The sequence below is a fragment of the Haliotis rubra genome, unplaced genomic scaffold, assembly GCF_003918875.1.
Source record: "Haliotis rubra isolate DU_JTF1 unplaced genomic scaffold, ASM391887v1 Scf94, whole genome shotgun sequence".
NCBI lineage: Eukaryota > Metazoa > Mollusca > Gastropoda > Lepetellida > Haliotidae > Haliotis > Haliotis rubra.
The window spans coordinates 1,769,688-1,791,187 of record NW_025767679.1 but is presented as its reverse complement, the minus strand read 5'-3'; positions in this window follow the sequence as shown (position 1 = coordinate 1,791,187).

Here is a 21,500-nt window from a genome sequence, read left to right as displayed (position 1 = left end):
ACAGTTTTGTGGATATTGATGGATACATTCCTCAAAACAAGGTAATGGCCTGATATTGTTCCTATAACTTTAATCTGTTTTAATTTTAATATTTGCATTTTGTTTTTATTCATTTGTCGTAGCATTCAACAGAATCATTGTTTTCGCCGTGAAGTGTAATGAGACAGACAACATACACTAGGGTGTGTGTGCGAATTATGATTCACATTGGCAAACTATAAAATGTCTAGATATTACAGTTCTGTTATAAATTCACTATAAGTATCAGCAGATCGTCAGCTTTTTATTTAGTTTCAAATGCATAAAAGTATGATAATAAACTAATTAGGATTATAAGACCAAATATAAAGACGCATTGACTAGTATCTACATACTGGTGAGTGGACATTAACCATGTGAATGTAGCAAGAAATTTATCGCGCAGTATTGTGACTTCGACCCCCACCTCGCTTCCGTGGAACAAATCGTTATGTTATAAGTTGTGTCATGCAAAATCCTTTTGGTTATAATTCCAATACATATTTAACTACGAGTAGAAAGTAGTTTTGATTTTCTAACCTTGATGAAAACAAACTATAATCTCATTAATTCTAACAGACTTTACGATTTTCAAAATGGCGGCGCTTCTGTCGGGAACATCCGCCAGTCTGTGGATAAATGCTATTTAGGTTTGTTTTCACTGAGTTACAAAATCAAAACTACTTTCTACTGGTAGTAAAATATATTTGATTGATGGCCAATAGGATTTTGCATGACATAGCGTATAACATAACAATTTCTCTCCTGGCAGCGAGGTGGGTGTCAATATAATACTACTTACAATATTATTGTTACTTCGACCACAACCTCACTTCCGAGGAAGAAATCGTTATGTTACAAGTTGTGTTATGGAAAATCTTTATGGTCATCAATCATATACATATTTTACTATAACTAGTAAGTAGTTTTGATTCTTTAACTTCCGTGAAGCGATCTGAACACAAGTAAGATATCGTTTCAGGCTTCCACAACGCTCTCTTCGCACTCACAAACATAACCCATTTAGCACGAACTGCGGGGTCCTGTGGAAATCTGTGCATGGTGACACCATCACCCGACCCCTAGGATCAATTGACGACAAAGCAACGATTCGGCATGTCGTCGTTCATGTCGAGAAATCATCAAAATGATGAGCGTGCTACACACTTTCTATACAACTAACTGAAAATCGTTCCTCATATGACGTCACTGCAGTGCTCTGGCGACAGAGTTACGTAACCTGTCTGTGGTTTCGTTGGCGGGCGAGAGGGAAGCAGGCGACTTTTTGGCCACTTTTAATCGCTCGGTATTAATTAACCACAAGTTTTTAAAGAATAAATTTGGTGTTCCGCATAAGACTAACCACAAATCTTTCATATGTAATGGTTAAAAGAGTAACAAAAAACAAAGTTTAGTGGTTCTTTAATGAGTACAACAAGGACTGGTCGGCTCGGAGTCAGTATAATGTGTCTGAGTGGGGTATTCATGCTTCACTGCGGCATGGTATCTCAGTGGGCTACACTATAAAAGCAGCTTAAGTCTGGGCTAGTACAAGCAGCCGCATATACACATACACACGCATGCACATATGAGCGAAATATTCTCAAGCACGACGTTAAGCCCAATTTTACCTCACCTCACCTCACCTCTAACCGAGTAGGGGCGGTGGGGTAGTCTAGTGGTTAAAGCGTTGGCTCGTCACGCCGAAGACCCGGGTTCGAATCCCCACATGGGTAAAATGAGTGAAGCCCATTTCTGGTGTCCCCCGCCGTGATATTGCTGGAATATTGCTAAAAGCGGTGTAAAACCAAACTCAGTCAGTCAGTCAGTCAGTCTAACCAAGTAATGTTTTTTGCAACACAGATGCAATGTTTCTCCTTTTCTGGAGTCAATAACCTGCGAGAAATAGACAATTTATTTAGGGAAGTCAGGAACAGATTGGTATATAGTGTATAGGTGTATGGTGTATAGAAATTCATGTCAGACTGTCCGAGACGCTAGATGTTGCCCCATCTTCTTCAGGGATTGTGGGATTTCTGAATAATCATGTCATTATTCAGTCCTTACCGAAAGACAAGTTTATTCACGACACAATCATCCCCTTGAGACGATTCTTGGAAGTTGCAGTAACTGGTTTATGCTGAAGACGGTTTTATAGACTCTGGAGTGAATGTCAAGAAACACACCCAGTCAGCCACACGTATACGGTACATCAGTGCCATACTTCCCCACCCTGTTCTACACATACGTGCATGTTGCACCGATGTTATGTCTCCTCAGCCAGTTTTACACACACGGGTATCCTGCACCGATGTCACGTCAATTACTATGTTTTACGCACACGTGCATCTTGCACCATTGTCATGTCTCCTCAGCCTGTTTCACAGACACACACGTGCATCTTGCACCATTGTCATGTTTCCTCAGCCTGTTTCACAGACACACACGTTGCAGCCTACAAGCAGTCGTTCACCACGCCGAAGATCCACACGTGTTCTTCTCACCGTCATCTCCTCATTCTGTCACACACGTGTATGTTTCTTCACCGTCATCTCTCCTCATTCTGTGACACGTGTATGTTTCTTCACCGTCATCTCCTCATTCTGTCACTTCACCGTGTTCTGTCACACGTGTTTGTTTCTTCACCGTCATCTCTCCTCATTCTGTCACCCACGTGTATGTTTCTTCAGCGTCATCTCTCCTCATTCTGTCACACACGTGTATGTTTCTTCACCGTCATCTCTCCTCATTCTGTCACACACGTGTATGTTTCTTCACCGTCATCTCTCCTCATTCTGTCACACACGTGTATGTTTCTTTACCGTCATCTCTCCTCATTCTGTCACACACGTGTATGTTTCTTCAAGGTCATTCTGAGTCAAATAGAGGACATCTGTACTCAAGAACTCTCTTGTACTGAATTGTAGATATCTTAAAGTGAATCAAAGATATTTGGAATAGTGATAAGTGCTGATATCAGCAGTAAAATGAACGGATATGTAGCCAGAAGCACTTGGAGATATCTGTCAATAATTTCACGCCTTTTTGAGGACCGGTATATCTAGTTTGCCGTTCTTTCTGTGGAGAAGCATGTACAATGTGAATGACCCCCCTAAAATTTATGTACAAAGTAAGTGCCCCCCCACCCGCATAATGTACAAAAAAAATTCTCTCTCTCTCTCTCTCTCTCTCTCTCTCTCTCTCTCTCTCTCTCTCTCTCTCTCTCTCTAAAATAACAACGGTCTCTCTAACTTAGGAAACAATCCTGTCTCAAAATAACAACGGTCCCTAACTTAGGAAACAATCCTGTCTCAGGTTCTCCTTGAATAGAACGGATCTGAAGCTGACCCGTGCCTATGTTTCAACCCATATGCAGTGATTAGTTGTGATCATCAGGATACAGCCCAGCCCACCTGACTAGAGGGCCGGAGAAGATCCGGGTTAGACTTGATCCTCAGTAACCCACGCTTGTCGTAAGAGGCAACTAACGGGATCGGGTGGTCAGGTTCGTTGACTTGGTTGACACATGTCATCGTATCCCAATTGCGTAGATCGATGTTCATGCTGTTGATCACTGGGTTGTCTGGTCCAGACTCGATTATTTATAGACCACCGCAATATAGCTGGACTATTGCTGAGTGCGGCGTTAAACAACCAACCACCACCACCAACATCACATGATTAGAGGGTAGGTAAGGTTTTTACGCCGCTTCCAGCAATATTTCAGCAATATCACTGGAAATCCTTAAACACTGCCCACTTTCCCTGGCTCATCACACAGATGGCTCGTATTTCGTATACCCCATGAATGATGATGACGTTATGTGGAGCTTCATGAAAAGCTGAGACTACCAGTGAGGAGGGGAAATACTGGCTCGGTTAAGACAAGGAAACGGCTCTGATAACAATTCCTCATGAAAAATATAAAGGACAATGTTTTCTTAATGGTTGCTAACTATAAAAACGAATGGCCGGGGTCATTTGATCTTTCCAGGGACCATATGTTAGGAAAGAGTACGGGTTGGCCACCCCTTATTTTACTCATTCATGCAGTTTACAAGGGACAAGAGTTAATCCTACTCTGCCGTGTCACCGACTATCACCATGCTTAGATGTGGACTTTGGCTACCCTGAACCACAGTGTAAGCAGGTGCTCCTCGTTACCAACCTGCTCCTGACAGATGCCACTGAGACAATTGAAGGATATGTGTTTGCAGATATATTCAAATGAACCAACGTGACAATCGTTAAATGTAATTTACATTGAGATTGACTCGGAATTGTGAGTCCAGGTTTGGGACATATGTCACTGGCGATCGTTATTTTCCGAGAAAATGTGGCAGTGATTAATTATATTTGTTGAACAATTCATCATACCGATTTTGCATCATGCTTTCAAAATTTATTATTTGGCCTTGAATTATTTGACTGAAAGGCTGCCGGCTTGGGCAGCCATGTCAGTGCACTGGTGGAGAGACATCGTTGTATTCCCTAATGATTGGCTGGTATAAAGTGACCTGTGTTTGAGGGGGGTGTTCACATACTCGAGGAAAAATTAAACGCTAGCATGACCCACTGCATGCAAAGCTTAATAGATTTACTTAAATGTTTAGACATTCGCACTCAGTATCTGTTCATGCACACTAAAGGTGTTTGCAAACGTTCAAGTGCCTCAGATGTTGACGTCACTGACGTATTGGCTAAGGTCATTGAAACCACAGATGTTGACGTCACAGACGTATTGGCTAAGGCAATTGAAACCTCAGATGTTGACGTCACAGACGTATTGGCTAAGTCAATTGAAACCTCAGATGTTGACGTCACTGACGTATTGGCTAAGGTCATTGAAACCACAGATGTTGACTTCACAGACGTATTGGCTAAGGTCATTGAAACCTCAAATGTTGACGTCACTGACGTATTGGCTAAGGCAATTGAAACCTCAGATGTTGACGTCACAGACGTATTGACGTACAGATTGGACGTAAAGGTCATTGAAACCACAGATGTTGACTTCACAGACGTATTGGCTAAGGTCATTGAAACCTCAAATGTTGACGTCACAGACGTATTGGCTAAGGTCATTGAAACCACAGAGGTTGACTTCACAGACGTATGGCTAAGGCAATTGAAACCTCAGATGTTGACGTCACAGACTTATCGGCTAATGTAATTGAAACCTAAAATGTTGACGTCACTGACGTATTGGCTAAGGTCATTGAAACCACAGATGTTGACTTCACAGACGTATTGGCTAAGGCAATTGAAACCTCAGATGTTGACGTCACAGACGTATTGGCTAAGGTCATTGAAACCACAGAGGTTGACGTCACAGACGTATGGCTAAGGCAATTGAAACCTCAGATGTTGACGTCACAGGCTTATCGGCTAATGTAATTGAAACCTCAGATGTTGACGTCACAGGCTTATCGGCTAATGTAATTGAAACCTCAGATGTTGACGTCACAGGCTTATCGGCTAATGTAATTGAAACCTCAGATGTTGACTTCACAGACGTATTGGCTTAGATCATTGAACCTCGGTGTCTATGTTTAGACGTTGCAGTGTCACAGACCACAGAAGCCAGGACTGTTTGTTACATATACATAATTATTTACTTCGATCATATATTGTCACCTTATCGGGACTGTTTGTTACATATACATATTTACTTCGATCATATATTGTCACCGTCTCAGGACTGTTTCTTACATATACATAATTACCTCGATCATATATTGTCACCGTCTCAGGACTGTTTCGTACATATACATATTTACTTCGATCATATATTGTCACCGTCTCAGGACTGTTTCGTACATATACATATTTACTTCGATCATATATTGTCACCGTCTCAGGACTGTTTCTTACATATACATAATTACCTCGATCATATATTGTCACCGTCTCAGGACTGTTTCGTACATATACATATTTACTTCGATCATATATTGTCACCGTCTCAGGACTGTTTCTTACATATACATAATTACCTCGATCATATATTGTCACCGTCTCAGGACTGTTTCGTACATATACATATTTACTTCGATCATATATTGTCACCGTCTCAGGACTGTTTCTTATATATACATATTTGTTACATATACAATATTATTATTGCTATATTAAGAAGGCTATCTTTCGGCGCATGACCTGTTGCATATCAAGGAACCCCTGCCATACGACCAGCACTGATTGATTCCTGCTGCGTGTGCCCAGCTGACGGGACAACCCGAGGCGAGGAAACATGACGACTGATGCATTGGTCAGGTTTCTTGGCCAACCACAATGGCAACTGCTGTTTCCTCTCTCATTGATTTATCGAACTGCCGACAGTTGACACCGAGTAGTTTGTAGTTTTCTTGTTATTAGGCCACATACGTCGTGATGAAAGGTCATATGTGTAAAGCACGTTTACTTCCAGTACACTTTCGTTTATGTGAAGGCAAGCAAATACGGCCTTGAACCTCCATTTTAAAAAAATCACCTATTGACTGATGGTAATAATATGCATTGATTGGTTTGACACTAGATACTGAGAGGTGCGTGCGGCATTTTACAAACATGAGACATGTATATTATGTTTCATATTATATGTACACGTTTGACCTCGAGTACCTAGTGAATATTATCTCAACAACCGATTCCTTTGCTTTGACTTTCATACTGCTTGATCCGATCGGCCCAATCTTAAAAATGGTCGTCAAATCTAATTATTCTGACAAGCGACAGAATTCTCTGGAGAGTTAAGGTAGGAGAAATGAAGATGTGACGTGAAACACCAAGCTGTTGGAGGTAACTGATGGACTGGAGATAGTACCAGGTACATCTATTGTATTAAGTGGCCATAACCCGTGAAGGTCAGAATTGATCTTCAGTAACCAATGCTTGACGTAAGAGGCGACTAACGGGATCGGGTGGTCAGGCTCGCTGACTTGGTGGACACATGTCATCGTATCCCAATTGCATAGATCGATGCTCATGCTGCTGATCCCTGGATTGTCTTGTCCAGGCTCGATTATTTACAGACCGCCGCTATATAGCTGGAATATTGCTGAGTGCGGCGTAAAACTAAACTCACTCACTCTTATTAGAGCCTCATGTCTTTACTATTAATGGACCCACAAAACACATTAAACAACTTTCTATGAGATCCAAGACTTCTTTATTTGTGTTACTTCCTTTATTTCCCTGTAATGAACATGTCTTGGAATGAGAGGGTGCACATTTTGGTGAGTGCTTGTATTTACCATTTGTTTACTGGGACGTAACGGGTTGGCCCAATGCCAGATTAATGTAGGAATGTGATGGTACAGTTATTTCTACAAGGAAGTATGATGTTGGCCATAATGAGATACACTGGATAACAGAGGAGGCTCGGTTTTTGCTTGCAATCCCGTGTTCGAAGTAAAATGTTCGTAATGTATACACAAAGAACTTAGTTAAGCAGATATCTCACGATTGAATGAGTCCCTATCTTAACCCTTTGGAGAATATCTGGGACATGATTGTCGTCGTGTGCAACAAACGGATTCTCCTGTACAGCACCTGGCCCAGTTGGACTCGTGTAAGACACTCAAAATTATATTTTGAATGTTCACATTCACCAATAAATTCAACATTATACATTCAAAAGCGAAACTTGTACAGCTTGTTACAATGTTTTCCAGTAACAGCTTGTTACAATGTTTCCCAGCAATAGCTTGTTACAATGTTTTCCAATAACAGCTTGTTACAATGTATTCCAATGTTACAATGTTTTCCACCAACAGCTTGTTACAATTGTTACAAATGTTTTCCACCAACAGCTTGTTACAATGTTTTCCAATAACAGCTTGTTACAATGTTTCCCAGCAATAGCTTGTTACAATGTTTTCCAGTAACAGCTTGTTACAATGTTTTCCACCAACAGCTTGTTACAATGTTTTCCACCAACAGCTTGTTAAAATGTTTTCTACCAACAGCTTGTTACAATGTTTTCTACCAACAGCTTGTTACAATGTTTCCCAGCAATAGCTTGTTACAATGTTTTCCAGTAACAGCTTGTTACAATGTTTCCCAGCAATAGCTTGTTACAATGTTTCCCAGCAATAGCTTGTTACAATGTTTTCCACCAACAGCTTGTTACAATGTTTCCCAGCAATAGTTTGTTACAATGTTTTCCACCAACAGCTTGTTACAATGTTTTCCACCAACAGCTTGTTAAAATGTTTTCCACCAACAGCTTGTTACAATGTTTTCCAATAACAGCTTGTTACAATGTTTCCCAGCAATAGCTTGTTACAATGTTTTCCAGTAACAGCTTGTTACAATGTTTCCCAGCAATAGCTTGTTACAATGTTTCCCAGCAATAGCTTGTTACAATGTTTTCCACCAACAGCTTGTTACAATGTTTCCCAGCAATAGTTTGTTACAATGTTTTCCACCAACAGCTTGTTACAATGTTTTCCACCAACAGCTTGTTAAAATGTTTTCCACCAACAGCTTGTTACAATGTTTTCCAATAACAGCTTGTTACAATGTTTCCCAGCAATAGCTTGTAACAATGTTTTCCACCAACAGCTTGTTACAATGTTTCCCAGCAATAGCTTGTTACAATATTTTCCACCAACAGCTTGTTACAATGATTCCCAGCAATAGCTTGTTACAATGTTTTCTACCAACAGCTTGTTACAATGTTTTCCATCAACAGCTTGTTACAATGTTTCCCAGCAATAGCTTGTTACAATGTTTTCCACCAACAGCTTGTTACAATGTTTCCCAGCAATAGCTTGTTACAATGTTTCCCAGCAATAGCTTGTTACAATGTTTTCCAGTAACAGCTTGTTACAATGTTTCCCAGCAATAGCTTGTTACAATGTTTCCCAGCAATAGCTTGTTACAATGTTTTCCAGTAACAGCTTGTTACAATGTTTCCCAGCAATAGCTTGTTACAATGTTTCCCAGCAATAGCTTGTTACAATGTTTTCCAGTAACAGCTTGTTACAATGTTTCCCAGCAATAGCTTGTTACAATGTTTTCCACCAACAGCTTGTTACAATGTTTTCCATCAACAGCTTGTTACAATGTTTCCCAGCAATAGCTTGTTACAATGTTTTCCACCAACAGCTTGTTACAATGTTTCCCAGCAATAGCTTGTTACAATGTTTCCCAGCAATAGCTTGTTACAATGTTTTCCAGTAAGGGCTTGTTACAATGTTTTCCACCAACAGCTTGTTACAATGTTTCCCAGTAACAGCTTGTTACAATGTTTCCCAGTAACAGTTTGTTACAATGTTTTCCACCAACAGCTTGTTACAATGTTTCCCAGCAATAGCTTGTTACAATGTTTCCCAGCAATAGCTTGTTACAATGTTTCCAAGCAATAGTTTGATATCCGGTCCTAATCGTGAACTCGGATATGGCAAATGCCAAGTGATAACTCTTTATTATTCAAAGATACCACCAACGCTAGTACACTGGCGCATTACACTCCAGATAGTTGGATGCTAACAGAGTATAGATCGAAACTTAGTTCATGCCCGTGAGAGGGAGAACAGACAACTTTTTGCCAACTAAGAACCAGTGGAATCTAATGTGGAATATGCAAATTGAGGTTTAAAGGAAATCATAATTATCTTTTTGTGTATTTTTGTGTCAAAGTCAGGTCAAATGATGTTTATTGTATGAAAGGCCTCCGGCCCATATACATGAGAGTTGCAGTGATAATGGAATATTTTGGATATTTACATTATATATTTAAGGGTATACAATTCGCTTTAAAATTCGCAACTTGTTGTCTATCCGTTGGAAGCATCCTTTATAAATTGTCCCGTGGCCACCTCCCGTAAGAAGCCATCGTTTGTTGCACCCAGTAAGAAGTCACCGTTTGTTGCACCCAAAACAGGATGTTATTATACATTAATATTGTGTTAATAATTACAAATTGTTATTTTTAAATATTTACAATATTAAGGTCAAAGTTGGTGTTTTCATATTGAACTATGTATGCAATGTTGCTATTTTTGCAGGATGAACAGACACAGCAAGCACATGTAGCAAGAACAAAGCAACAATGACATTTTCGCCACGTACAGCTGCGCCGATACCTTTCCACCACGCCCAAATATGTTTTTTGGAAACCGGAGCTAGCGTGTTATTTCAGTACATTTACTTTTTCTCATTGCCGTCGTAGTATACGAAAAACTGTCAGACTTATGCATTTGTTAATCTATGGCACTTACGACTATCTTAGTGCTAAGAGTGCTTCCAAAATCTAGGCCCGTCCTTCTTTAAGCTACAGAGTTTTAGAAGCCAGTGTTGGTTGGTTCGTTGTTTCACGCATTCAGCAATATTCCAGCGGTCCATAAATAACCGAGTTTGGACCAGACATTCCAGTGATCAACAGCATGAGCATCAGTCTACGCATTTTGGTTACTAACCCGGATCTTCACGGGTGAGAAGCCAATGATTGATAACATGACAAGTCCCAGGCCGTTGGGACACGACAACATGCATCCAGCCAATTTACCGACCTTGAAGCCTATTTAGTCGCCGATAAGCAAAACAGTGCCGTTGAGCTGGGTCACGACGGAGACAATTGTGTCAGGGAAGTGTAGACGCTAAGCTAGGTCAGGTCATATAGATTTATTTTGTCTCCTGACAAACCACTTTCCTAACGCCGGACACTATGAAACGTATTCCGGCTCCAGATTATCCGTTTTTCTTCGGAAACATTTTGTACCATTGATGTCACAACCGGATAACTGTTAAACTAAACAGGTTCACAGGGGAAAATACTGTCCGTACTAACGGGGGTTTATTGTAACCTAAACGTCATAGAGATTGTCGCAGCAGACCTGCATGCGACGCGAATGGCGAGACACTTAGTTCTCTCCGTTTCAAGGTTAAGAAATTATCAGTAAGAGATATTTGAAATTTCAACCAAACAAAAGTTTAAATTTTTTAAATGAATAACTAAAAATTAAACAAATAAAAATAACACACAAACTCGACTCTATCCACTATCGTGCCATATATCTGTCTCGTTCCCTTACATCGTTATGTGTCGGGTTCATACATAGAATGTTAGTTGGTTTGTAGGTCAAGGCGTACTCCCACACAATGTATGTATATTAATAGAGATTGTTATGCATGCTTGCAGCTTGTGTTTTCTCATGTGTAATCAAGATTAGACCCGACCAGTTCGCCACCTACGCGTCCACAACTTTACTAAACCAAGACATAATCATCGGAACAATATGTACGGGGCCTGGCATTCAAGATAATGTTAGACTTTGTTAATTATCATCCAGCAGTGGTAACAGATCTAGAGCTTGTTCTACATATAATGCTTTTCATCTTTTCGTGTGGAAAAGAATTGTTGAAAACTGATGGCATTAACGCACGTATACTGAAAGTGTTACTCTGCTCGAGGCATGTTAATTTGGGAGACTGTCGACAGATTATCTATTAGCTGGGCGGCAGCAAAAGAAACCTATAGTAGACAAACATCACCTCTGGCAGAAGAGGGTAGCTTGTCTTGTATTAAGGGTATATCTCGCCTAGTATTACGGTTGTATTATGTCTGGTATTAGGATGTTTTATTAAGGGTGAATTATGTCCTGCCTCATGCAGAACGGGTGTATCTCGCCTGGTATTAAGGTGTATCTCGCCTGGTATTAAGGTGTGTCTCGCCTGGTATAAAGGGTATATCTTTTGGTATTGAGGGTGTATCTCGCCTGGTATTAATGTGTATCTCGCCTGGTTTTAAGGTGTATCTCGATTGGTATTAAAGGGTATATCTTTTGGTATTTAGAGTGTATCTCGCCTGGTATTAAAGGGTATATCTTTTGGTATTTAGAGTGTATCTCGCCTGGTATTAAGGTGTATCTCGCTTGGTATTAATGTGTATCTCGCCTGGTACAAAGGGTATATCTTTTGGTATTTAGGGTGTATCTCGCCTGGTATTAATGTGTATCTCGCCTGGTATAAAGGGTATATCTTTTGGTATTTAGGGTGTATCTCGCCTGGTATTAATGTGTATCTCGCCTGGTATAAAGGGTATATCTTTTGGTATTTAGGGTGTATCTCGCCTGGTATTAATGTGTATCTCGCCTGGTATAAAGGGTATATCTTTTGGTATTTAGGGTGTATCTCGCCTGGTATTAATGTGTATCTCGCCTGGTATAAAGGGTATATCTTTTGGTATTTAGGGTGTATCTCGCCTGGTATTAATGTGTATCTCCCCTGGTTTAAAGGGTATATCTTTTGGTATTTAGGGTGTATCTCGCATGGTATTAAGGTGTATCTCGCCTGGTTTTAAGGTGTATCTCGCCTGGTATAAAGGTATATATTTTGGTATTTAGGGTGTGTCTCGCCTGGTATTAAGGTTGTATCCTGCTTGCCGTTACTGTTGTATCTGCCTGGTATTAAGAATGTATTATGTCTTGCCTCATGGCTGGTATAACGGGTATATTATGTCTGGTGTTAAGGCATTTTGACACGTGTACATCGCCTGCCGGGTCATCTGTCTGACACAGTCCTGGTTTCCACACCCGTCACTGACAGACAACATACAGGGCTGACACTTCACATGAGGTGCAAACTGAGCGGTAGTTAGTGTGATCCCGTTGTCACAATACTGAGGCCTGCGGTGGTTGCTGCACGCATGCACTTTTGGCCTGTTGACCCATGACACATCTGCACCATGGACCTTCGATACTTTACAAACAGTGATTACTCTTATCTCCTAGCTACTCTTAAAGAGACACTGCCATCACGCACAGCCAACACTCTCACCACAGACACACTGCCATCACGCACAGCCCACACTCTCACCACAGACACACTGCCGTCACACACAGCCCACACTCTCACCACAGACACACTGCCATCACGCACAGCCCACACTCTCACCACCACAGACACACTGCCATCACGCACAGCCCACACTCTCACCACAGACACACTGCCATCACGCACAGCCCACACTCTCACCACAGACACACTGCCATCACGCACAGCCCACACTCTCACCACAGACACACTGCCATCACGCACAGCCCACACTCTCACCACAGACACACTGCCATCACGCACAGCCCACACTCTCACCACAGACACACTGCCGTCACGCACAGCCCACACTCTCACCACAGACACACTGCCGTCACACACAGCCCACACTCTCACCACAGACACACTGCCATCACGCACAGCCCACACTCTCACCACAGACACACTGCCATCACGCACAGCCCACACTCTCACCACAGACACACTGCTGTCACACACAGCCAACACTCTCACCACACAGACACACTGCCATCACACACAGCCCACACTCTCCACACAGACACACTGCCATCACGCACAGCCCACACTCTCACCACAGACACACTGCCATCACGCACAGCCCACACTCTCACCACAGACACACTGCCATCACGCACAGCCCACACTCTCACCACAGACACACTGCCATCACGCACAGCCCACACTCTCAACACAGACACACTGCCATCACGCACAGCCCACATTCTCACCACAGACACACACACACACACACACACACACACACACACACACACACACACCCATCACACATTGACACACAACCATCACATACAGACACACAACCATCACACATTGACACGCTCTCATCACACATTGACACACTCTCATCACATACAAACACACAACATCAAACTTTGACACACTCTCATCACATACAGACGCACAACCATCACATACAGACACACAACCATCGCACACAGACACACAACCATCGCACACAGACACACAACCATCACACACAGACACACAACCATCACACATAGACAGAAAACAATCACACATTGACACACTCTCATAACATACAGACACACTCTCATCACATACAGACACACTCTCATTACATACAGACACACAACCATCACACACAGACACACAATCATCACACACTGACACACAACATCAAACATTGACATACTCTCATCACATACAGACACACTTTCATCACAAACAGACACACACCCATCACATACAGACACACAACATCAAACATTGACACACTCCCATCACATACAGACACAAAACCATCACACACAGACACACACACACCATCACACATTGACACACTCTCATCACATACAGGCACACAACCATCACACGCAGACACAAAACCATCACACATTGAAACACTCTCATCACATACAGACACACAGCCATCACACATTGACACACTCTCACACCACATACAGACACACTCTCATCACACATTGAAACACTCTCATCACATACAGACACACAGCCATCACATACAGACACACTCTCATTACATACAGACACACAACCATCACACACAGACACACAATCATCACACACAGACACACAACATCAAACATTGACACACTCTCATCACATACAGACACACTTTCATCACAAACAGACACACACCCATCACATACAGACACACAACATCAAACATTGACACACTCCCATCACATACAGACACAAAACCATCACACACAGACACACACACCATCACACATTGACACACTCTCATCACATACAGGCACACAACCATCACACGCAGACACAAAACCATCACACATTGAAACACTCTCATTACATACAGACACACAGCCATCACACAAACCATCACACATTGAAACACTCACATACAGACACACTCTCATCACACATTGAAACACTCTCATCACGTACAGACACACAACCATCACACATTGACACACTCTCATCACATACAGACACACAACCATCACACCCAGACACACAACCATTACACATTGACACACTCTCATCACATACAGACACACAACCATCACACGCAGACACAAAACCATCATACATTGACACATTCATCACATACAGACACATTCTCATCACATACAGACACACAACCATCACATACATACACACAACCATCACATACAGACACAACCATCACACATTGAAACACTCTCATCAAACATTGACACACACCATCATCACATACAGACACATTCTCATCACATACAGACACACAACCATCACATACAGACACACAACCATCACATACAGACACAACCATCAAACATTGACACACAACCATCACATACAGACACACAACCATCACATACAGACACACAACCATCACATACAGACACACAACAACATCACATACAGACACAACCATCAAACATTGACACACAACCATCACATACAGACACACAACCATCACATACAGACACACAACCATCACATACAGACACACAACCATCACATACAGACACACACTCATCACACAATCACGCAACCATCACACCTTGACACACTCTCATCACATACAGAGACACAACCATCACACATTGACACAAAACCATCACACATTGACACACTCTCATCAAATACAGACACACTCTCATCACATACAGACACACTCTCATCACATACAGAAACACAACCATCACATACAGACACACAACCATCACAAATTGACACACTCTCATCACATACAGACACACAACAATCACACACAGACACACTGCCATCACGCACAGTGACACAGCCGTCACACATGGACACGCAACCATCACACACAGACAAACAACCTTCACACAATGACACACTCTCATCACACATAGAAACACAACAGATACACTGTCATCACACACAGACACACAACAATCAGACACAGCCACTACGTCATCATACAGAGACACACTGTCATCACACACATACACACAGAAATCACACACAGACACACTGCCCTCAAACACAGATACGCAACCATCACACAAAGACACACAGCCATCATAAAAAAACACACAATCATCACACACAGACACACAACATTCACACACAGACACACAACAATCACTAGGCACACTACCATCACAAACAGATATACACACAGGCACACTATCATCTCAACGGACATACACAGGCACACTATCGTTACAAACAGACAAACAGGCACACTATAATCACTAACACACATACACAGGCACACTATCATCACAAACAGACACACACAGGCACACTATCATCACAAACAGACACACACAGGCACACTATAATCACAAACAGGCACACACAGGCACACTATCATCACAAACAGATAAACATTTGCACACTATCATCACAAACAGACAAAGGCACACTATCATTAAAAAGACAAACACATTTACACTATCATAACAAACATACACACACAGGCTCACTATCATCACAGACACACACAGGCACACTATCATGACAAACAGAAATATACAGGCACACTATCATCAGAAACAGACACACACAGGCACACTATCATTACAGACATACACAGGCACACTATAATTAAAAAGGCAAACACATTTACACTATCATCACAAACAGACGTACACACAGGAACACTATCATCACAAACAGACGTACACACAGGAACACTATCATCACAAACAGACATACACAGGCTCTCTGTCATCACAAACAGACACACACAGGCACACTATCATCACAAACAGGCACACACAGGCACACTATCATCACAAACAGACATACACAGGCACACTATAATCAAACACAAACACAATTACACTATCATAACAAACAGACACACACAGGCACACTATCATCACAAACAGACATACACAGGCACACTATCATCACAAACAGACACACACAGGCACACACTATCATCACAAACAGACACACACACAGGCACACTATCATCACAAACAGACACACACAGGCACACTATCATCACAAACAGACACACACAGGCACACTATCATCACAAACAGACACACACAGGCACACTATCATCACAAACAGACACACACAGGCACACTATCATCACAAACAGGCACACACAGGCACACTATCATCACAAACAGGCACGCACAGGCACACTATCATCACAAACAGGCACACACAGGCACACTATCATCACAAACAGACACACACAGGCACACTATCATCACAAACAGGCACACTATTGTCAGAAACACACATACAACGGCACACTATCGTCACAAACAGACACACACAGGCACACTATCATCACAAACAGACAAACACAGGCACACTATAATCAAACACAAACACAATTACACTATCATAACAAACAGACACACAAAGGCTCACTATCATCACAGACACACACAGGCACTCTATCATGACAAACAGAAATATACAGGAACACCATCATCAGAAACAGACACACACACAGGCACACTATCATCATAAACAGACACACACAGGCACACTATCATTACAGACATACACAGGCACACTATCATCCTAAACAGACATACACTGGCACACTGTCATCACACACACACACACACACACACACATCACACACACACACACAGGCACACTATCATCACAAACAGACACACACAGGCAAACTGTTGTCACAGACATACACATTCACACTATCGTCACACACATACACATTCACACTATCATCACAAACAGACACACAGGCACACTATCATCACACACACACACAGGCACACTATTATCACAAACAGACAAACACATTTACACTATCATCACAAACAGACATACACAGGCACACTATCATCACGAACAGACAAACAGGCACACTATCATCACAAACAGACATTTACACTATCATCAGGCAGACATATTTACACATCATTACAAACAGACAGGCACACTATCATCACAAACAGACAAACATACAATATCATTCAAACAGATCATACACACACTACATGATCACAAACAGATACACAGGCACACTATCATCACAAACAGACATACACAGGCACACTATCATCACACACAGACATACACAGGCACACTATCATCACTGACAACATACACAGGCACACTATCATTGTATTATCACATCACAGGCACACTATCATCACAAACTGACATACAGACACACTATAATCATCACACACAGGCACTATCATCACAAACAGACACACACAGGCACACTATCATCACAAATAGACATACAGGCACACTATCATCACAAACAGACACATACACAGGCACACTATCATCACAAACAGACACACACACATACAGGCATTGTATTATCACACACACAGGCACACTATCATCACAAACAGACATACACAGGCACACTATCATCACAATCACACACACAGGCACACTATCATCACAAACAGACAGGCACACACACACTATCATCACAAACAGACACAGGCACACATAATATTATCACACAGGCACACTATCATCACAAACAGACATACACAGGCACACTATCATCACAAACAGACATACACATTGTATTTTCACAAAATCATCACAAACAGGCACACTATAATCACAAACAGACACACTATATCATCACAAACAGACATACACAGGCACACTATCATCACAAACAGACATACACAGGCACACTATAATCACAAACAGACACACACAGGCACACTATCATCACAAACAGACATACACAGGCACACTATCATCACAAACAGACACATACACACACAGGCACACTATCATCACAAACAGACACACACATTCTCACACTATCATCACAGGCACACTATCATCACAAATAGACATACACAGGCACACTATCATCACAAACAGACACATACACAGGCACACAATCATCACAAACATACACAGTCATTGTATTTTCACACACAGGCACACTATCATCAAAAACAGACATACACAGGCACACTATCATCACAAACAGACAAACAGGCACACTATCATCACAAACAGACAAACACATTTACACTATCATCACAAACAGACAAACATATTTACACTATCATTACAAACAGACAAACATATTTACACTATCACCACAAACAGACAAACATATTTACAATATCATTACAAACAGACATACACAGGCACACTATCATCACAAACAGACACACACTCAACACACTATCATCACAAATCACATACACACACACTATCCATCACATACAGACACACACATCACACACTATCATCACAAATAGACACATACACACACTATCATCACATACAGACACACACGGGCACACATCATCAGACACACAGACCATCACACATTGACATAATCACCATCACATACAGACACACTCTCATCACATACAGACACACACAGGCACACTATCACATACAGACACACTCACACACATACTCATCATCACAAACAGACATCACATACAGACACACTATCATCACATACAGACATACACACATCACACTATCATCACATCACAGACACACACACACCCATCACATCACAGACACACTCTCATCACATACAGACACACTCTCATCACATACAGACACACACTCATCATCAAAGACACACTCATCACACAGACACACTCATCATCACATACAGACACATACACACACTCCTCATCACATACAGACACACTCTCATCACATACAGACACACAAACACATACATACACTATCATCACATACAGACACATACATCACATACATCACCACACCCATCACATACAGACACACTCTCATCACATACAGACACACTCTCATCACATACAGACACACACCCATCACATACAGACACACCTCATCATCACATACAGACACATCTCATCACATACAGACACACAATAATCACATACAGACACATCACAGGCAGACACACCCATCACATACAGACACACACTCATCACATACAGACACACTCTCATCACATACACACACACACTCTCATCACATACAGACTCTCATCACATACAGACACACTCTCATCACATACAGACACACACCCATCACATACAGACACACTCTCATCACATACAGACACACACTCATCACATACAGACACACACTCATCACATACAGACACACAATCCATCACATACAGACACACACCATCACATACAGACACACTCTCATCACATACAGACACACTCTCATCACATACAGACACACAACCATCACATACAGACACACAACCATCACATACAGACACACAAACCATCACACATTGACACACTCTCATCACATACAGACACACACTCATCACATACAGACACACAACCATCACATACAGACACACAACCATCACATACAGACACACACCATCACATACAGACACACAACCATCACACACAGACACACTCATCACATACAGACACACAACCATCACATACAGACACACTCTCATCACATACAGACACACAACTCATCACATACAGACACACAACCATCACATACAGACACACAACCATCACATACAGACACACAACCATCACATACAGACACACTCTCATCACATACAAACACACTCTCATCACTCATCACATACAGGACACAACCATCACATACAGACACACTCTCATCACATACAGACACACAACCATCACACATTGACACAAAACCATCACACATTGACACACTCTCATCAAATACAGACACACAACCATCACACGCAGACACAAAACCATCATACATTGACACACTCTCGTCACATACAAACACACACTCATCACATACAGAGACACAACCATCACACATTGACACAAAACCATCACACATTGACACACTCTCATCAAATACAGACACACAACCATCACACACAGACACAAAACCATCATACATTGACACACTCTCATCACATACAGACACATTCTCATCAAATACATTGACACACTCTCATCACATACAGACACACTCTCATCACATACAGACACACTCTCATCACATACAGACACACTCTCATCACATACAGACACACAACCATCACATACAGACACACAACCATCACATACAGACACACAACCATCACATACAGACACACAACCATCACATACAGACACACAACCATCACAAACAGGCATTGACACACTCTCATCACATACAGACACACTATCATCAAAACAGACATCACATACAGACACACTCTCATCACATACAGACACACATATCACATACAGACACACTATCATCACAAACAGACATACACAGGCTCTGTATTATCACACACAGGAACACTTTCATCACAAACAGACATACACAAGCACACTATCATCACAAACAGACAAACACATTTACACTATCATCACAAACAGACAAACATATTTACACTATCATTACAAACAAACAAACATATTTACACTATCATCACAAACAGACAAACATATTTACACTATCATTACAAACAGACATACACAGGCACACTATCATCACAAACAGACATACACAGGCACACTATTATCACAAACAGACATACACAGGGGACACTATCATCACAAACAGACATACACAGGCACACTATCATCACAAACAGACATAAACAGACACACTATCATCACAAACAGACACACTATCATCACAAACAGACATACACATTCACACTATCATCACAAACAGACACACTATCATCACAAACAGACATACACAGGCACACTATCATCACAAAAAGACATACACAGGCACACTATCATCACAAACAGACATACACAGGCTCTGTATCATCACACACAGGCACACTATCA